Genomic DNA, 14,383 nt, shown 5'->3' on the forward strand with positions numbered 1-14,383 from the left:
TGTTTTCCTGGTCATCTTGGTGGTACATTAATTGCTGGATCCGCATTGTGAGCTTATGTAAGATAACTTCATGAGTTTGCAATGTGGTGACAGTCTCTTCAACATTATGCTCCACTTCCTCCAGTCTGTTAGGAACATCTCTGCGCAGCTCTGATATCTCCTGCTTATATGAGTGCTCCATTCTCTGCACACAGGCCAAATCTTGTTTGTTTGGGAGGGCCTTAATGTAAGCCTCCATGTCCCAGCTACTGAATGACCTGTGCGAAACAGGGGAATGGCAAGCAGACCGAACAGACTCATTTTCAGAGTCTGCTGGGGATCTGGCGCATTGTCTGGCTCTCCTGTTTGGTGTGGAACGCTGTGAGACAGCTCCCTGTGAGGCTGCATGTGTGCCTGAGGAGCGGGTCGGCGCCATCTTGGATGAGGGGGGGGCTGGGGTTAATTTAGCCCAAGTCGGGTGAAGAAACGGTCTATTTCCCCTTCTTTTTGTGAATCGGGGTGTGCTGGCCTTCTCCCCCACCTCTCCTCCCCATTACTGACCTCTTATCCAGATCTGTGAAGCGATGTGAGCCGTGGATAGTCCGGCGTGTGCGGGAGCTCCAGGGAGAGACGTCTCACTGCTCCATGCGCCCTTGAAGAAGTATTTAAAGACAAACATATAAGGTACACTTATCAGATTCCTCCCTCACCTCTGATGGCCCAGTGTAAAAAATTTAGGAGGGGGGAGATGTTTTGGACAGGTAACCCTCTCCACTTCATTGAGAGCTGAATGCATAAATAATGTGTGTAACTTTGGCCAGCCCCTCCTTACTTACACTATTGGCAGCCCACTGGACAGGTAAGAAGTGTCATAATACAAAAATATGAATACACACTGTACAAATTTAAGCACATTTTTACATTCTGCAATTACCTATAAAGATAATATGAGAACAAAACTTTAAACAGTACCATTTGAAAGTATTCAGGCAGGCCCTTTCACTACATGCTTTGGTGAATTCATCCATAAATATGAACACAAAAGAGGTAGGTAAAGTGTGTATGGGTTTGGCAAAGTCAGTAGATAGAGGATTGGTACCGGTTGACTTAGCGGTTGGGGGGAGGGAGGGTTCCAAACGATTTTGGGAGCCCAAAAAAAGCCTCTGGCCCTCTGCATGAATTAAAGGACAAAAATAACATTTGGACACATTTTAGGGGGTGTTTAGGGTAAAGCACTACAATGGAGCTGACAAAATACATTGTTAGGTGACTAGGCTAGGTGTGTATGTGCCCAGGATAGCATGCTGGGGAGGTTAGTGAAGGCAAATATGCATGGAGGACAAAAAAGGAACTTTAAAAACTCCCAGCATGCATGAGGATAAAGAGGACATTTACAGCATATTACAATCGTGGCAATTAGGGAATGATGAAATAAATACAATACATTAGCAAACAATAAATACATATAATGTGATGTTAAAGGAGAAATCTTACCCTAATATAGTCCTTCTGCAGGACCTGAACGATGGCAGAACAGGTCTCTGGAATAATGATCCCCAGAGCCTGGGGGGGAGATGCCTGTCGAGAACTTGATGTCCTGCAGACTTCTCCCTGTCGCCAAGTACCGCAAGATGGCAACGAGCCTCTGTTCGGGAGTGATGGCTTGCCGAATGCAGGTGTCCTGCTTCATAATAGAAGGGGACAGCAAAGCCAACAAATGGTGAAAAACGGGGTCCGTCATCTGGAGATCATTCCTGAAATCATCAGGATTATTCTCACGGATCTCCCGCAACAAAGGCATGTGAGAGAATTGGTCACGCTGGAGTAACCAATTCTTTGTCCATGAACTCCTCCCCTCCCTATTCATGGACTGGGCTTGGGTCAAAGTAAGAACCCTAACACCAAGCCCCTGCAAAGCACGAACTCTACGAGTACATACCCGCAACATGGCTTTCTTTCAACAATGGCTTTCTTCTTGCCATTCTTCCATAAAGGCAGATTTGTGAAGGGCACGACTAACAGTTGTCCTGTGGACAGATTCTCCCACCTGAGCTGTGGATCTCTGCAGCTCCTCCAGAGTTACCATGGGCCTCTTGGCTGCTTCTCCTTGCCGGTCTGTCAGTTTAGATGGATGGCCATGTCTTGGTAAGTTTGCAGTTGTGCCATCAGTGGTGGCTCATGCTCAAAATTTTTTTGGGGGGTGCAAACAAACTGAAAAATTCTGAAAAATACTGAAACAAAAACATAAATTGCAGCCTCACTGTGCCATCAATTGCAGCCACTGTGACCATCCTATACAGCCACTGTGCCCATCATATGCAGCCACTCTGCCCATCATATGCAAACAACTGTGCCCATCATATGCAGCCACTGTGCCCTTCATATGCAGACTCTGTGCCCAGTAAAAGCAGCCACCTGTACCCATCATATGCAGCCAACTGTGCCCATAATATGCAGCCAACTGTGCCCATAACATGCAGCCAACTGTGCGCATAATATGCAGCCAACTGTGCCCATCATATGCAACTAACTGTTCCCATCATATGCAGCCAACTGTGCCAATCATATGTAGCCTCTGTGCTCATCAAATGCAGCCACTGTGCCGCGCAAATGCAGCCAACTGTTCTCTATCAATTGCAGCCTTTGTGCCCATAATATGCAGTCACTGTGCCTCTCCGCCCGCCTGCTGTCTGCCCGGCACTTACCCCATCGTGGTGGTGGGTCAGGCAGTGGGTCAGGCGGCGAGCTGTGGGACGTGTAGCGTGGCGATAGATGCTGTGTCCTCCGTGCGTGTTATCTTCCTGTTTTGCTAGGCGGCCAATGAGATCGCCTCTACCTTCAGCCAATCTGGTGACCGGTATTACATCCAGGCCTCCTGATTGGCTGAGAGGCCGTTCTGTGTTAGAAAAGCAAATATTCATTTGCTTTGCTAGTGCACCTTTTTTGAAGCCTATTAGAGCCTATGGCTCTATTCAGATGCTTCAAAAACACCCCCCCCCCCCTCCGCCGCTGTAATTCAATTTTTTTACAACTTAACCCTTCTTCAAACTTCTACACAACTTTATCCGTGACCTGTCTGGTGGGTTCCTTGGCCTTCATGATGCTGTTTGTTCACTGAGGTTCTCTAACAAACCTCTGAGGGCTTTGCAGAACAGCTGTATTTATACTGAGATTAAATTACACACAGGTGGATTCTATTTACTAATTAGGTGACTAGTTAGGGGTATCAGAGTAAAGGGGGATAAATAAAAATGCATGCCACACTTTTCACATATTTATTTGTTTAAAAAAATTGAAAACCATTTATCACTTTCCTTCCACTTCACAATAATGTATCACTTTGTTTTGATTTATCACATAAAATCCCAATAGAATACATTTATGTTTTTGGTTGTAACATGAAAAAATGTGGAAAATTTCAAAGGGTATGAATACTTTTTCAAGGCACTGTAAACATAGCACATTTAGACTTGTGTCTCTGCTGTTTTGCCTTGATGGCTCCATTATCGCTGTGTACAAAGGGAAGGTGTAGTGCATTTATATGGTTTTATTTTCTTGCCTGTCTGTTTTTCAGGTGGACCCATTCAGACTAGGAATGGTCCCAATGTTTGAGTCGAACTTAAGTCCCAATTTGGGCCCAATTTGGACATTTTCACTTAGGGGTGTACTCACTTTTGTTGCCAGCAGTTTAGACATTAACCGCTTCCCGACCGCCTCACGCAGATATACTGTGGCAGAAGGGCACGTACAGGCAGATTAACATACCTGTACATTGCTCTTTAAGAGGCGGCTTGTGGGCGAGCGCCCGCCCGCCGGGAGCTCCGTGACTGTGATCGCGGTTCCCATGGACCCGATGTCCGCGGGGATACCCGCGATTGTCTCACGGTGAGGAAGAACGGGGAGATGCTAATGTAAACAAGCATCTCCCCGTTCTGCTAGTGACACTGTCACTGATCTCTGCTCCCTGTACTTGGGAGCGGTGATCAATGTAGTGTCACACACAGCCCCCCCACATTTAGAATCACTTCCTAGGACACACTTAACCACTACAGCGCCACCTAGAGGTTAACCCCAAAAATTCCCACAATGTGTCAAAATTGTCCGATGTGTCCGCCACAATGTCGCAGTCCTGATAAAAATCGCTGATCACCGCCATTACTAGTAAAAAAAAAATATTAATAAAAATGCCAAAAAACGATCCCCTATTTTGTAGACACTATAACTTTTGTGCAAACCAATCAATAAACTCTCATTGCGATTTTTTTTACCAAAAATATGTAGAAGAATACGTATCGGCCTAAACTGAGAAAAAAAATGTTTTTTTATATATTTTTTGGGGATATTTATTATAGCAAAAAGTAAAAAATAATGCGTTTTTTTCAAAATTGTCGCTATCTTTTTGTTTATAGCGCAAAAAATAAAAACCGCAGAGGTGATCAAATACCACCAAAAGAAAGCTCTATTTGTGGGAAAAAAAGGACGTCAATTTTGTTTGGGCACCATGTTGCACGACCGCACAATTGTCAGTTAAAGCGACGCAGTGCCGAATCGCAAAAAGTGCTCTGGTCTTTTGGCCAGCAAAATGGTCCGAGGCTTAAGTGGTTAATGGCTGTGTGTTGAGTTATTTTGAGGGGACAGCAAATTTACAATGTTATACAAGCTGTACACTCACTACTTTACATTGTAGCAAAGTGTCATTTCTTCAGTGTTGTCACATGAAAAGATATAATAAAATATTTACAAAAATGTGAGGGGTGTACTCACTTTTGTGAGCTACTGTAGAATCACACATGTGATATACTACGATAAAAGAGAACCCTTTTCCCCACTCTAGATCCTTTACAATAGCTGATGTTAACTCCAAACTCCACTGGACTATCTCCAATGAAAAATTTGTAACTAAACTGCTAAATACCACGGTTACATTTAAAAAATGGTATGTACTGCGTGAATTCGATCGACACCTAAAGGTTCTCTAGAATGAATAGATGCATTCAAATATGTGGAGTTTGGTCTACCAATGACCCCAGATAGCCCACCCAAACCTCTCTATATTTCCTTCTTTGGTCCCACTTTCTGCTCCCTTCCCCTCTTTCTGAGAATTACTGCTCTCTCTTAACCACTTCAGCCTGGAAGGATTTACCCCCTTAATGACCAGGCCATTTTTTGTGATACAGCATTGCATTACTCTAACTGACAGTTGCGCGGTTGTATGACACCGTACCCAAACAAAATGATGTGCTTTTTCCCCCACAAATAGAGCTTTCTTTTGGTGGTACAGTATGATATATGATCAAAGAGAACATTTTCCCCCACTCTTTTCGAGACAAAAAAACCCCAAAAAGTTAGCTGGCGCTAGGCTTTAAATTAAAACATAATAATGTATTTTTAACAATAGTAAGAACATACCCAAACCCAAGGGTCTGCTCCAGACTGCTCCGTTCATCCCACAAGGATAATCTGAGTGCTAGATCACACAGCCCCTCTCCATACAAAATATAGGCTGCACTCCAAAGCTTAGCTCTTCTTTCTGTGTTTAATTTTTAAAAAAAGACTCCATACTTTGACTCCACCTGAAACCAACCTTCCTTGATGCTTTCACTACTGCTGGCTTGCTCATAAGGACATGGGAAGTCTATCCTATCCTTGCGAGCAAGCCATCAGTGGTGAAACACATCAAGGAGGGTTGGTTTTGACTGGAGACATCAATGCTCTCTAATGCAATCTATTTTTTGACAAGTTACTAGGGATGAGACACCCCCTGGTTCGGTTCGCACCAGAACCTGCGAACGTACCGAAAGTTTGCGCAAACTTTAGAACCCCATTAAAGTCTATAGGACTCGACCGTTCGAAATCAAAAGTGCTCATTTTAAAGGCTAATATGCAAGTTATTGTCCTAAAAAGGGTTTGGGGACCCGGGTCCTGCCCCAGGGGACATGTATCAATGCAAAAAAAAGTTTTAAAAACTGCCGTTTTTTCGGGAGCAGTGATTTTAATGATGCTTAAAGTGAAAAAAATAAAAGTGAAATATTCCTTTAATTATCGAACCTGGGGGGTGTCTGAAGTATGCATGTAAAGTGGCGCGTGTTTCCCGTGCTTAGAACAGTCCCTGCACAAAATGACATTTTTAAAGGAATAAAAGTCATTTAAAACTGCTTGCGGCTTTAATGTAATGTCGGGTCCCGGCAATATGGATGAAAATCAGTGAGACAAACGGCATGGGTAACCCCCCCCAGTCCATTACCAGGCCCTTTGGGTTTTGTATGGATATTAAGGGGAACCCCACACCCAATTTAAAAAAAGGAAAGGCTCCCTATATACTCTGAACAGCAGTATACAGGCGGTGCAAACATGACAGGGACTGTAGGTTTGTTGTTAAGTAGAATCTGTTTGTAATTTTGAACTAGCTCCAGCTAAAAAATCTATTTTTAAGCTTTTTGGAAAACATAGGGAAGGGTTGTCACCCCTGTAACATTTGTTTTGCTTTCTGTACACCTCTTCAGAAGATTTCACCTCACTTTCTGTCCCAATGACAAATGTTTTTTGAAAATTTGGTGTTTTTAGTGAAACAAGGATTGGTGATAAAGCATCAGTGAAGAGGAGACACGTTTTTCCCATATCAACTCTTACAGGAGAGAATTTCCCTTCTTAGGGGTAGATTTCATCTCACTTCCTGTTGTCTCCTTCCATTTGCAAGTAGGAGTCATTTGTAAGTTGGATATTTGAAAGTAGGGGCCTGCCCTATATACTCTGCAGAAATTGGGGCCTTAGGTGTTGGTGTTGCCACAACACTGTAAGCCCTCACAGTTACTCTTGGTGGGTGCAGGAACGGGCCGTGCTGTGAAATATTAGATCAAGAATTGTAATTACATGCCATTGTTGAACAGTGGTGAAAAAATTGGGCCTTTGGTGGTGGTGGTGGTGCTGGTGCCACAACACTGTAAGTCCTCACAGTTACTCTTGGTGGGTGTTGGAATGGGCTCTGCTGTGAAATATTATATCAAGAATTGTAATTACATGTCCCTGTTGAACAGGGGCAGAAAAATTTGGCCTTAAGCACTGGTGCCACAACTCTGCAACCCCTCACAGATGCTATAGTTGGAGCGCAGGAATGAGCCCTGCTGCAAAGAAATTGTAATTATACGCCCCTCTTAAACGGGCTGAAAAATTGGGCCTTGGGCACTGGTGCTTGTGCCACAACACTGCAACCCCTCACAGATACTCTAGTTGGAGCGCAGGAATGAGCCCTGCTGCAAATTATTGCATCAAAAATTGTAATTACACGCCCCTGTTAAACAGGGGCAGAAAAATTGGGCCTTGGCGGTGCCAAGAACCAAAAAAGTTCTTACAAGCTATCAGCATAAAAATTGAGGAGGAAGAGGATTGTTACTCAGCATAACAGGATAGTCACTCAGCATCAGCATAGGCAGTCTTGAAGGGATCTCACATTAAAAAAAAAATTATTCGGTTACATCAGCATCAGGTGCTTGGTAGCTGGTGATCCAAGACTGATTCATTTTTATGAATGTGAGCCGATCAACCCAGTCGGTGGACAGGCGCACTCTGTGATCGGTTACAAAGCCTCCAGCGGCACTGAATGTGCGTTCCGAAAGAACGCTGGATGCAGGACAGGCCAGTAGCTCAATTGCAAATTGTGCAAGCTCTGGCCAGTGATCCATCCTCAAGACCCAGTAACCCAGAAGATTTTCAGTGGGAAAGGTGTCCAAGTCTGATCTTGCCCCTAGGTAATCCTGCACCATGTGAATCAGACGCTGGCGATGGTTGATGGAACCGATCAGACTTGGGGCTGCGGACTAAAAAATTGTCTGAATGCATCGGTCAGACGGTCACCTTCTCCACCACTCCTTCTAGTGACTGACCGAAGCCTCAGCAACACGTTGTCCAGGAGGACCAGGAAATTGTAACCTCCCAGGCTCTGGAAACGCGTTGCACAAACCTTTTGGCAAGGCCTCCCGAAGATCTTTCATCCTCTGCTCCCTCTGCGATGGCAAGATAAGGTCCGCAACCTTACCCTTGTAACGCGGATCAAGGAGTGTTGACAGCCAGTAATCATCCCTCCCCTTGATACCTCAAATACGAGGATCCTTCCGCAGGCTTTGCAGGATCAGGGAGGCCATGCAGCATAGGTTTGCTGAGGCATTCGGTTCAGAGTCCTCTGGGTCACTAAGGACAACATGATCCACAGCCACCTCCTCCCAGCCACATACATGTGTTTCTTCGGACTGTAAATGATCCCGTGAAGACTGCTGCTGATTCTGAGTGTCAAGGCTCCACCTCCATGCTGACACAATCCTCCTCCTCTTCCTGTGTGATCAGTGGGCACGCAGTAACACTGTCTGGATAAAGGGGGCCTTGAGAGGTAAGGAAGTCCTCCTCTTCCTGCCTCTGTTTTGCCTCAAGTGCCCTGTCCATTATTCCACGCAGCGTGTGCTCCAACAGGTGGACAAGAAGGATAGTGTCACTGATGCATGCACTGTCACTGCTCACTATCCTCGTGGCCTCCTCAAATGGTGACAGGACAGTGCATGCATCCCTGATCATAGCTAGGGTACCTGCCCAAGAACCGCTGCACCACCAAGTTAAGGATGTGAGCCAAACAGGGCACATGGGTCAGTTGTCCCTGTCGGAGGGCGGAGAGGAGGTTGGTGCCATAGTCGCAAACCACCATACCTGGCTTAAGATGGCGTGGCGTCAACCACCTCTGAACCTGCCCCTGCAGAGCTGACAGAATCTCTGCCACAGTGTGGCTCCTGTCCCCCAAGCACACCAGCTCAAGCACCGCATGGCATCTTTTTGCCTGCGTGCTTGCGTAGCCCCTTGAACGCCTACGGAGCACCGCTGGTTCCGAGAACAAATCAGCACAGAAAGAGGCCATGGAGGAAGAAGAAGTGGAGGGGGTGGAGGAGAGAGGTGTTGCAGAATCACCACTAGTGGAATTTTGGAGGCGTGGTGGCGGTACAACCTCCAACACTACTGCACCCTGTCCTGCATCCTTCCCTGCTGCCAGAAGAGTCACCCAGTGCGCAGTGAAAGATAGGTAACGTCCCTGTCCATGCCTGCTGGACCATGAGTCAGTGGTAATATGCACCTTACCGCTGACCGCCCTGTCCAGTGAGACCAAGACATTGCCTTCCACATGCTGGTGGAGAGAGACAGAGACAGCAGCGCCCTGCACATGCGGAGCTCTGCGGTGTGATGCAGTCGGTGTGCTGCCCTAAGCTAGCCCCTGGAGGGCATCCTGCCTCCTTGGAGATGTGCCTCCTCCTCTTCCTCCTCCTCCTATCAGGCAACCCTGGCAGTATGCTGCAGCTGGGGGAACATGACTGCCAGATTGCTGTCCTTCTTGGGCACCCTCTCTCTCTGGGCTCACGTTACTGCCTTCCTCTAGCTGGGTACCATCATCGGAGCCTTCAAAACGCTGGGCATCCTTTTGGAGCATGTACCCAACACTGTGGTCAAACAGTTCGGGGGACTCCTCAGGAGGACATGGTGGGGGCTAAGAAAGGAGTGACTGATGCCATTGAGCCGAGGGAAGAGGCCGCGTTGGCAGCTGCTTTGCCAGACAAAGTACCCTGAGCCTGGGTGAGAGAGGATGATGAGGATGGCTTGGTCATCCACTCTATCAAGTCTTCGGCATGTTTCGGCTCAACACGACCAGCTGCCGAAAAAAAAGGACAAGCGTGCGGGTCATAGTGCATGCTTGGCGAATCATCAGCCAGCAATGCACTGCGATGCCGCAGTGAATTATGGACCGCGACGCGCCACTCGAATTTGGCGCAAATGGCCCATAACGTTCGCAATTCAACGAACGGTCCAACATGCAATGTTCCAGTCGAACATGGGTTCGACTCGAACTCGAAGCTCATCCCTACAAGTTACACATATAGAAGAGGTAAGTTTTCGAGTACGGCTTATATTTTTTTATATTTTCATCAATATTATGCATTGTGTGTTTAAATTCCTCCTGCTTGACATTACTCACTGTATTGTTAATGCACTTACCTATGGAAGGCCGGAAAACAATTCAAGTGTGGGGGCTCAATATATGCTGAAAATTACTATAGGAACTGGCAAATCCAGGGATATTTCTTAAATATCTAGTAATATGCCTGAAAGTAGCATTATTTGGTATGTGCAAATGTTCTATTTTTTATAATATCTTTAATTACCTGGTCATATCTTGAAATCCTACCCTGTTACTGATCCAAATTTGCGGGGGTTCGCAGCGCGGCGATCACGGCCGTGCCGTGTTGCTAGGACACGGCGTGACCCGAACTCTGTAAAGAGCCATGTCCGCGGCTCTTTATCCATGTGAATGACCCCAGATCCCTGCCTCCCCCCTGTGTGAATTGGTAACGGGGTACAAATGTACCCCTACCATTTCACAAAAAAAGTGTCAAAATGCTAAAAAAGACAAGAGACAGCTTGGGACAAGTCCTTTATTAAAAAATAAAAAATAAAAATGTCCCACGGTGTAAGTTCACGCCACCCGATGGACCAAAAAAAAAAAAACGCAACCGGCCCGCCTCCATGGCCGCCTCCATAGCACCTCCTAACGCGTCTTCGCTGTGACAGCACTTATATAACTGAGGGCGGGGCCACCTGGTGATGTATCCGAATGACCCCGCCCCCCTCTGATGCCACGGGGACTTCCCCATGGCATCAGAGGGGGCAGGGTCACTCGTTTCACTTTTGTCTTTTTTACCATTTTGACACTTTTTTTGTAAAAAGGTAGGGGTACATTTGTACCCCGTTACCAATTCACCAGGATCTGGGGGTCTCCTTGTTCAAGGGGGCTTCTAGATTCTGATAAGCCCCCTGCCCACAGACCCCCACAACCACCAGGCAAGGGTTGTGGGGATGAGGCCCTTGTCCCCATCAACATGGGGACAAGGTACTTTGGGGGGCTACCCCAAAGTACCCTCCCATGTTGAGGGCATGTGGCCTGGTACGGTTTAGGAGGGGGGCACTCTCTCAACCCCCCCTCTTTTCCAGCGGCCTGCCAGGTTGCATGCTCGGATAATTGTCTGGTTTGGATTTTGGGAGGGACCCCTACGCCATTTTCTTTTTAATTTTGGCGCAGGGTTCCCCTTAAAATCCATACCAGACCTGAAGGGTCTGGTATGGATTTTGGGGGGGCACCCCCACACCATTTATTTTTTTAAATTTGGCGTAGGATTCCCCTTAATTTCCATATCAGACCCGAAGGGCCTGGTATGGATTTTAGGGGGACCCCCACGCAATTATATTTAAAAATTTTGATTCGGGGTTCCCCTCAATATTCATACCAGGCCCAAAGGGCCTGGTAATGGACTGGGGGGGGATACCACGCTCTTTTTTTCAATTATCTGTATCTATATTTCCGAGACCCGACAATTCATTACAGCCGCGATCAGTTTTAAATGACAATTTTTCCTTTAGAAATGTAATTTTGCTGTGGTACGGTTCTAAACACGAGGAAAATGCGCCACTTTACAGGCATACTACAGACATCCCCCAGGCATGATATTTAAAGGAATATTTCATTTTTATTGTTTCACTTTAAGCATTAAAAAAATCACTGCTCCCAAAAAAAACGGCCATTTAAAAAAAAAATTTGCATTGATACATGTCCCCTGGGTCCCAAAACACTTTTTTATGACAATAACTTGCATATAAGCCTTTAAAATGAGCACTTTTGATATTTCGTGTTCGTGTCCCATAGACTTTAACAGTGTTCGTGTGTTCTGCCAAATTTTTTGCCTGTTCGCATGCTCTGCTACGAACCAAACAGGAGGGTGTTCGGCTCATCCCTACCACCAAGTACCGGGCCACCTAGTGGAAGAAGAGAAAAGTGCAACAAGGCCAAACTTAGGGAGAAATCAATAGATCTCTATCAACCATGATAATTATTCCTGGCAACTAAATTTGTGAGGAGCAACCCTGCCTAAACTCCGGGGTGCTACATCATAAACACAAAACAAAAGAAAAAAACTTAATAAAGTCATATAATAGAATATACAAAATATAACTTGTTATTAGAAAATGACCTAGTCGTGTGCAAGTAATGTGTATAATGTGTATAATGTGTATGAGTAATGTGTATAACTTCCTCCTTACAGTGTAACAGTGTGCCTTGAGCTGCCAGCAGGATACCATATATAACAATAATAATCTGCTTCATCTTCTAACATCACTGACTTAATGGTTAAAGATCCTGTGTTCTTTGAGGTGTCTTTGGATGCAGAGAACCGATCAGGGACCCCGGCTCCTTGGTGTTTGTCACTGTCACTCTTATACCATAACAGATACCGGGGTCTGTCCCCTGCTTTCTGTTGAAACCAAAGCAAAAAACAATCACCTACACTGAACCCAGTAAGTGTACAAGACAATGTCACCGTGTTCCCAGGAGAGACGGATTGAGCGGCTGGCTGGGTCACAGAATACTGAGCAGCACAATCTGAAATATAGAAATAAATTCATATAAAAATTACAGCAGGGATCACTTGTAATATGTACATTAAACTCTCTCTTTCTCCTATAGCTGGTCTCCAGCTTAGACATTAATAACCCATTCCCCATCTTACTTGCATAGAATAATAGAGAGGTGATGAATAGGATAGACCACGACATGGTGCAGGTGACTCAGCCAGAGATCTCTGGATTGTATTCTTTCTCCCCAGTGTATTAAATACAGAGAGCAGACATCAATGTAAATGTGATGAGATCTGATTGGACACGGCCGTCTCCTCCCTACACCTAGCTGTCTGTAGGATGATGTATAATAAACTTCACATTGTACAACTATCAGAATATTCACAGCCCTCTTCAGTCACCGCTAGAAAGATGTAAGTTAGTGTCAGGGTGAAAGGGAACCCTTATTATTTCCAGAATATTCTCCAACATTATTCTTGCATTCTTTTTATAATAGAGATGCCCAGATAAAAGTTACCGTATTTATCGGCGTATAACACGCACTTTTTTCCCCTTAAAATCAGGGGAAAGTCGCAGGTGCGTGTTATACGCCGATCCCCGCAGATGCCGAGCTGTCAAAATGTCAAAATCGCGGACCGCGATTTGAAAATGGCGCCGCCGGCGCCGAAGTACACAGAGCCGGTCCTCGGCTCTTTCCGGCGGCTCTCGTTTACTTTCGGTTCCACTCGTAGTCCCGAGCGGAGCTATCCGAACCTACTCGGATAGCTCCGCTCGGGACTACGAGTGGAGCCGAAAGTAAACGAGAGCCGCCGGAAAGAGCCGAGGACCGGCTCTGTGTACTTCGGCGCCGGCGGCGCCATTTTCAAATCGCGGACCGCGATTTTGACATTTGGACAGCTCGGGATCGGCCTTGAAGCCCTGGAAGCAGGGACAGGGGATCCCAGGCTGCACTGGGGCAAGGCTGCACTGGGGCAAGGCTGCACAGGGGAAGGCTGCACAGGGGAAGGCTGCACTGGGGCAAGGCTGCACAGGGGAAGGCTGCACTGACAAGGCTGCACTGGGGAAGGCTGCACTGACAAGGCTGCACTGACAAGGCTGCACTGACAAGGCTGCACTGGGGAAGGCTGCACTGACAAGGCTGCACTGACAAGGCTGCAATGAAGAGCATTTAAATGTAAGTTTTTTTCCCTTCAACTTCCCTCCTAAAAGTTTTTTTTCCTTAAAATTCCCTCCTAAATTGGGGTGCGTGTTATACGCCGGTGCGTGTTATACGCCGATAAATACGGTAACTAAGGGATTTATTAACATTTTGCTAGCATTGCCTAATATTTCAGTTGCCTTGTGATTTTGCTAAATTCTTAAAGTGCAGCTAGCATTATATACAGTATCTCACAAAAGTGAGTACACCCCTCACATTTTTGTAAATATTTTATTATATCTTTTCATGTGACAACACTGAAGAAATGACACTTTGCTACACTGTAAAGTAGTGAGTGTACAGCTTGTATAACAGTGTAAATTTGCTGTCTACTCAAAATAACCCAACACACAGCCATTAATGTCTAAACCGCTGACAACAAAAGTGAGTATACCGCTAAGTGAAAATGTACAAATCGGGCACAATTAGCCATTTTCCCTCCCCGGTGTCACGTGACACATTAGTGTTACAAGGTCTTAGGTGTGAATGGGGAGCAGGTGTGTTAAATTTGGTGTTGTCGCTCTCTCATTCTCTCATACTAGACACTGGAAGTTCAACATGGCACCTCATGGCAAAGAGCTCTCTGAGGATCTGAAAAAAATAATTGTTGCTCTACATAAAGATGACCTAGGCTATAAGAAGATTGTCAAGACCCAGAAACTGAGCTGCAGCACGGTGGCCAAGACCATACAGCAGTTTAACAGGACTGGTTCCACTCAAAACAGGCCCCGCTATGGTCAACCAAAGAAGTTAAGTGCACGTGCTCAGCGT

Source organism: Aquarana catesbeiana, linkage group LG01 (genome assembly GCF_042186555.1).
Source record: "Aquarana catesbeiana isolate 2022-GZ linkage group LG01, ASM4218655v1, whole genome shotgun sequence".
NCBI classification, from domain to species: Eukaryota; Metazoa; Chordata; class Amphibia; order Anura; family Ranidae; genus Aquarana; species Aquarana catesbeiana.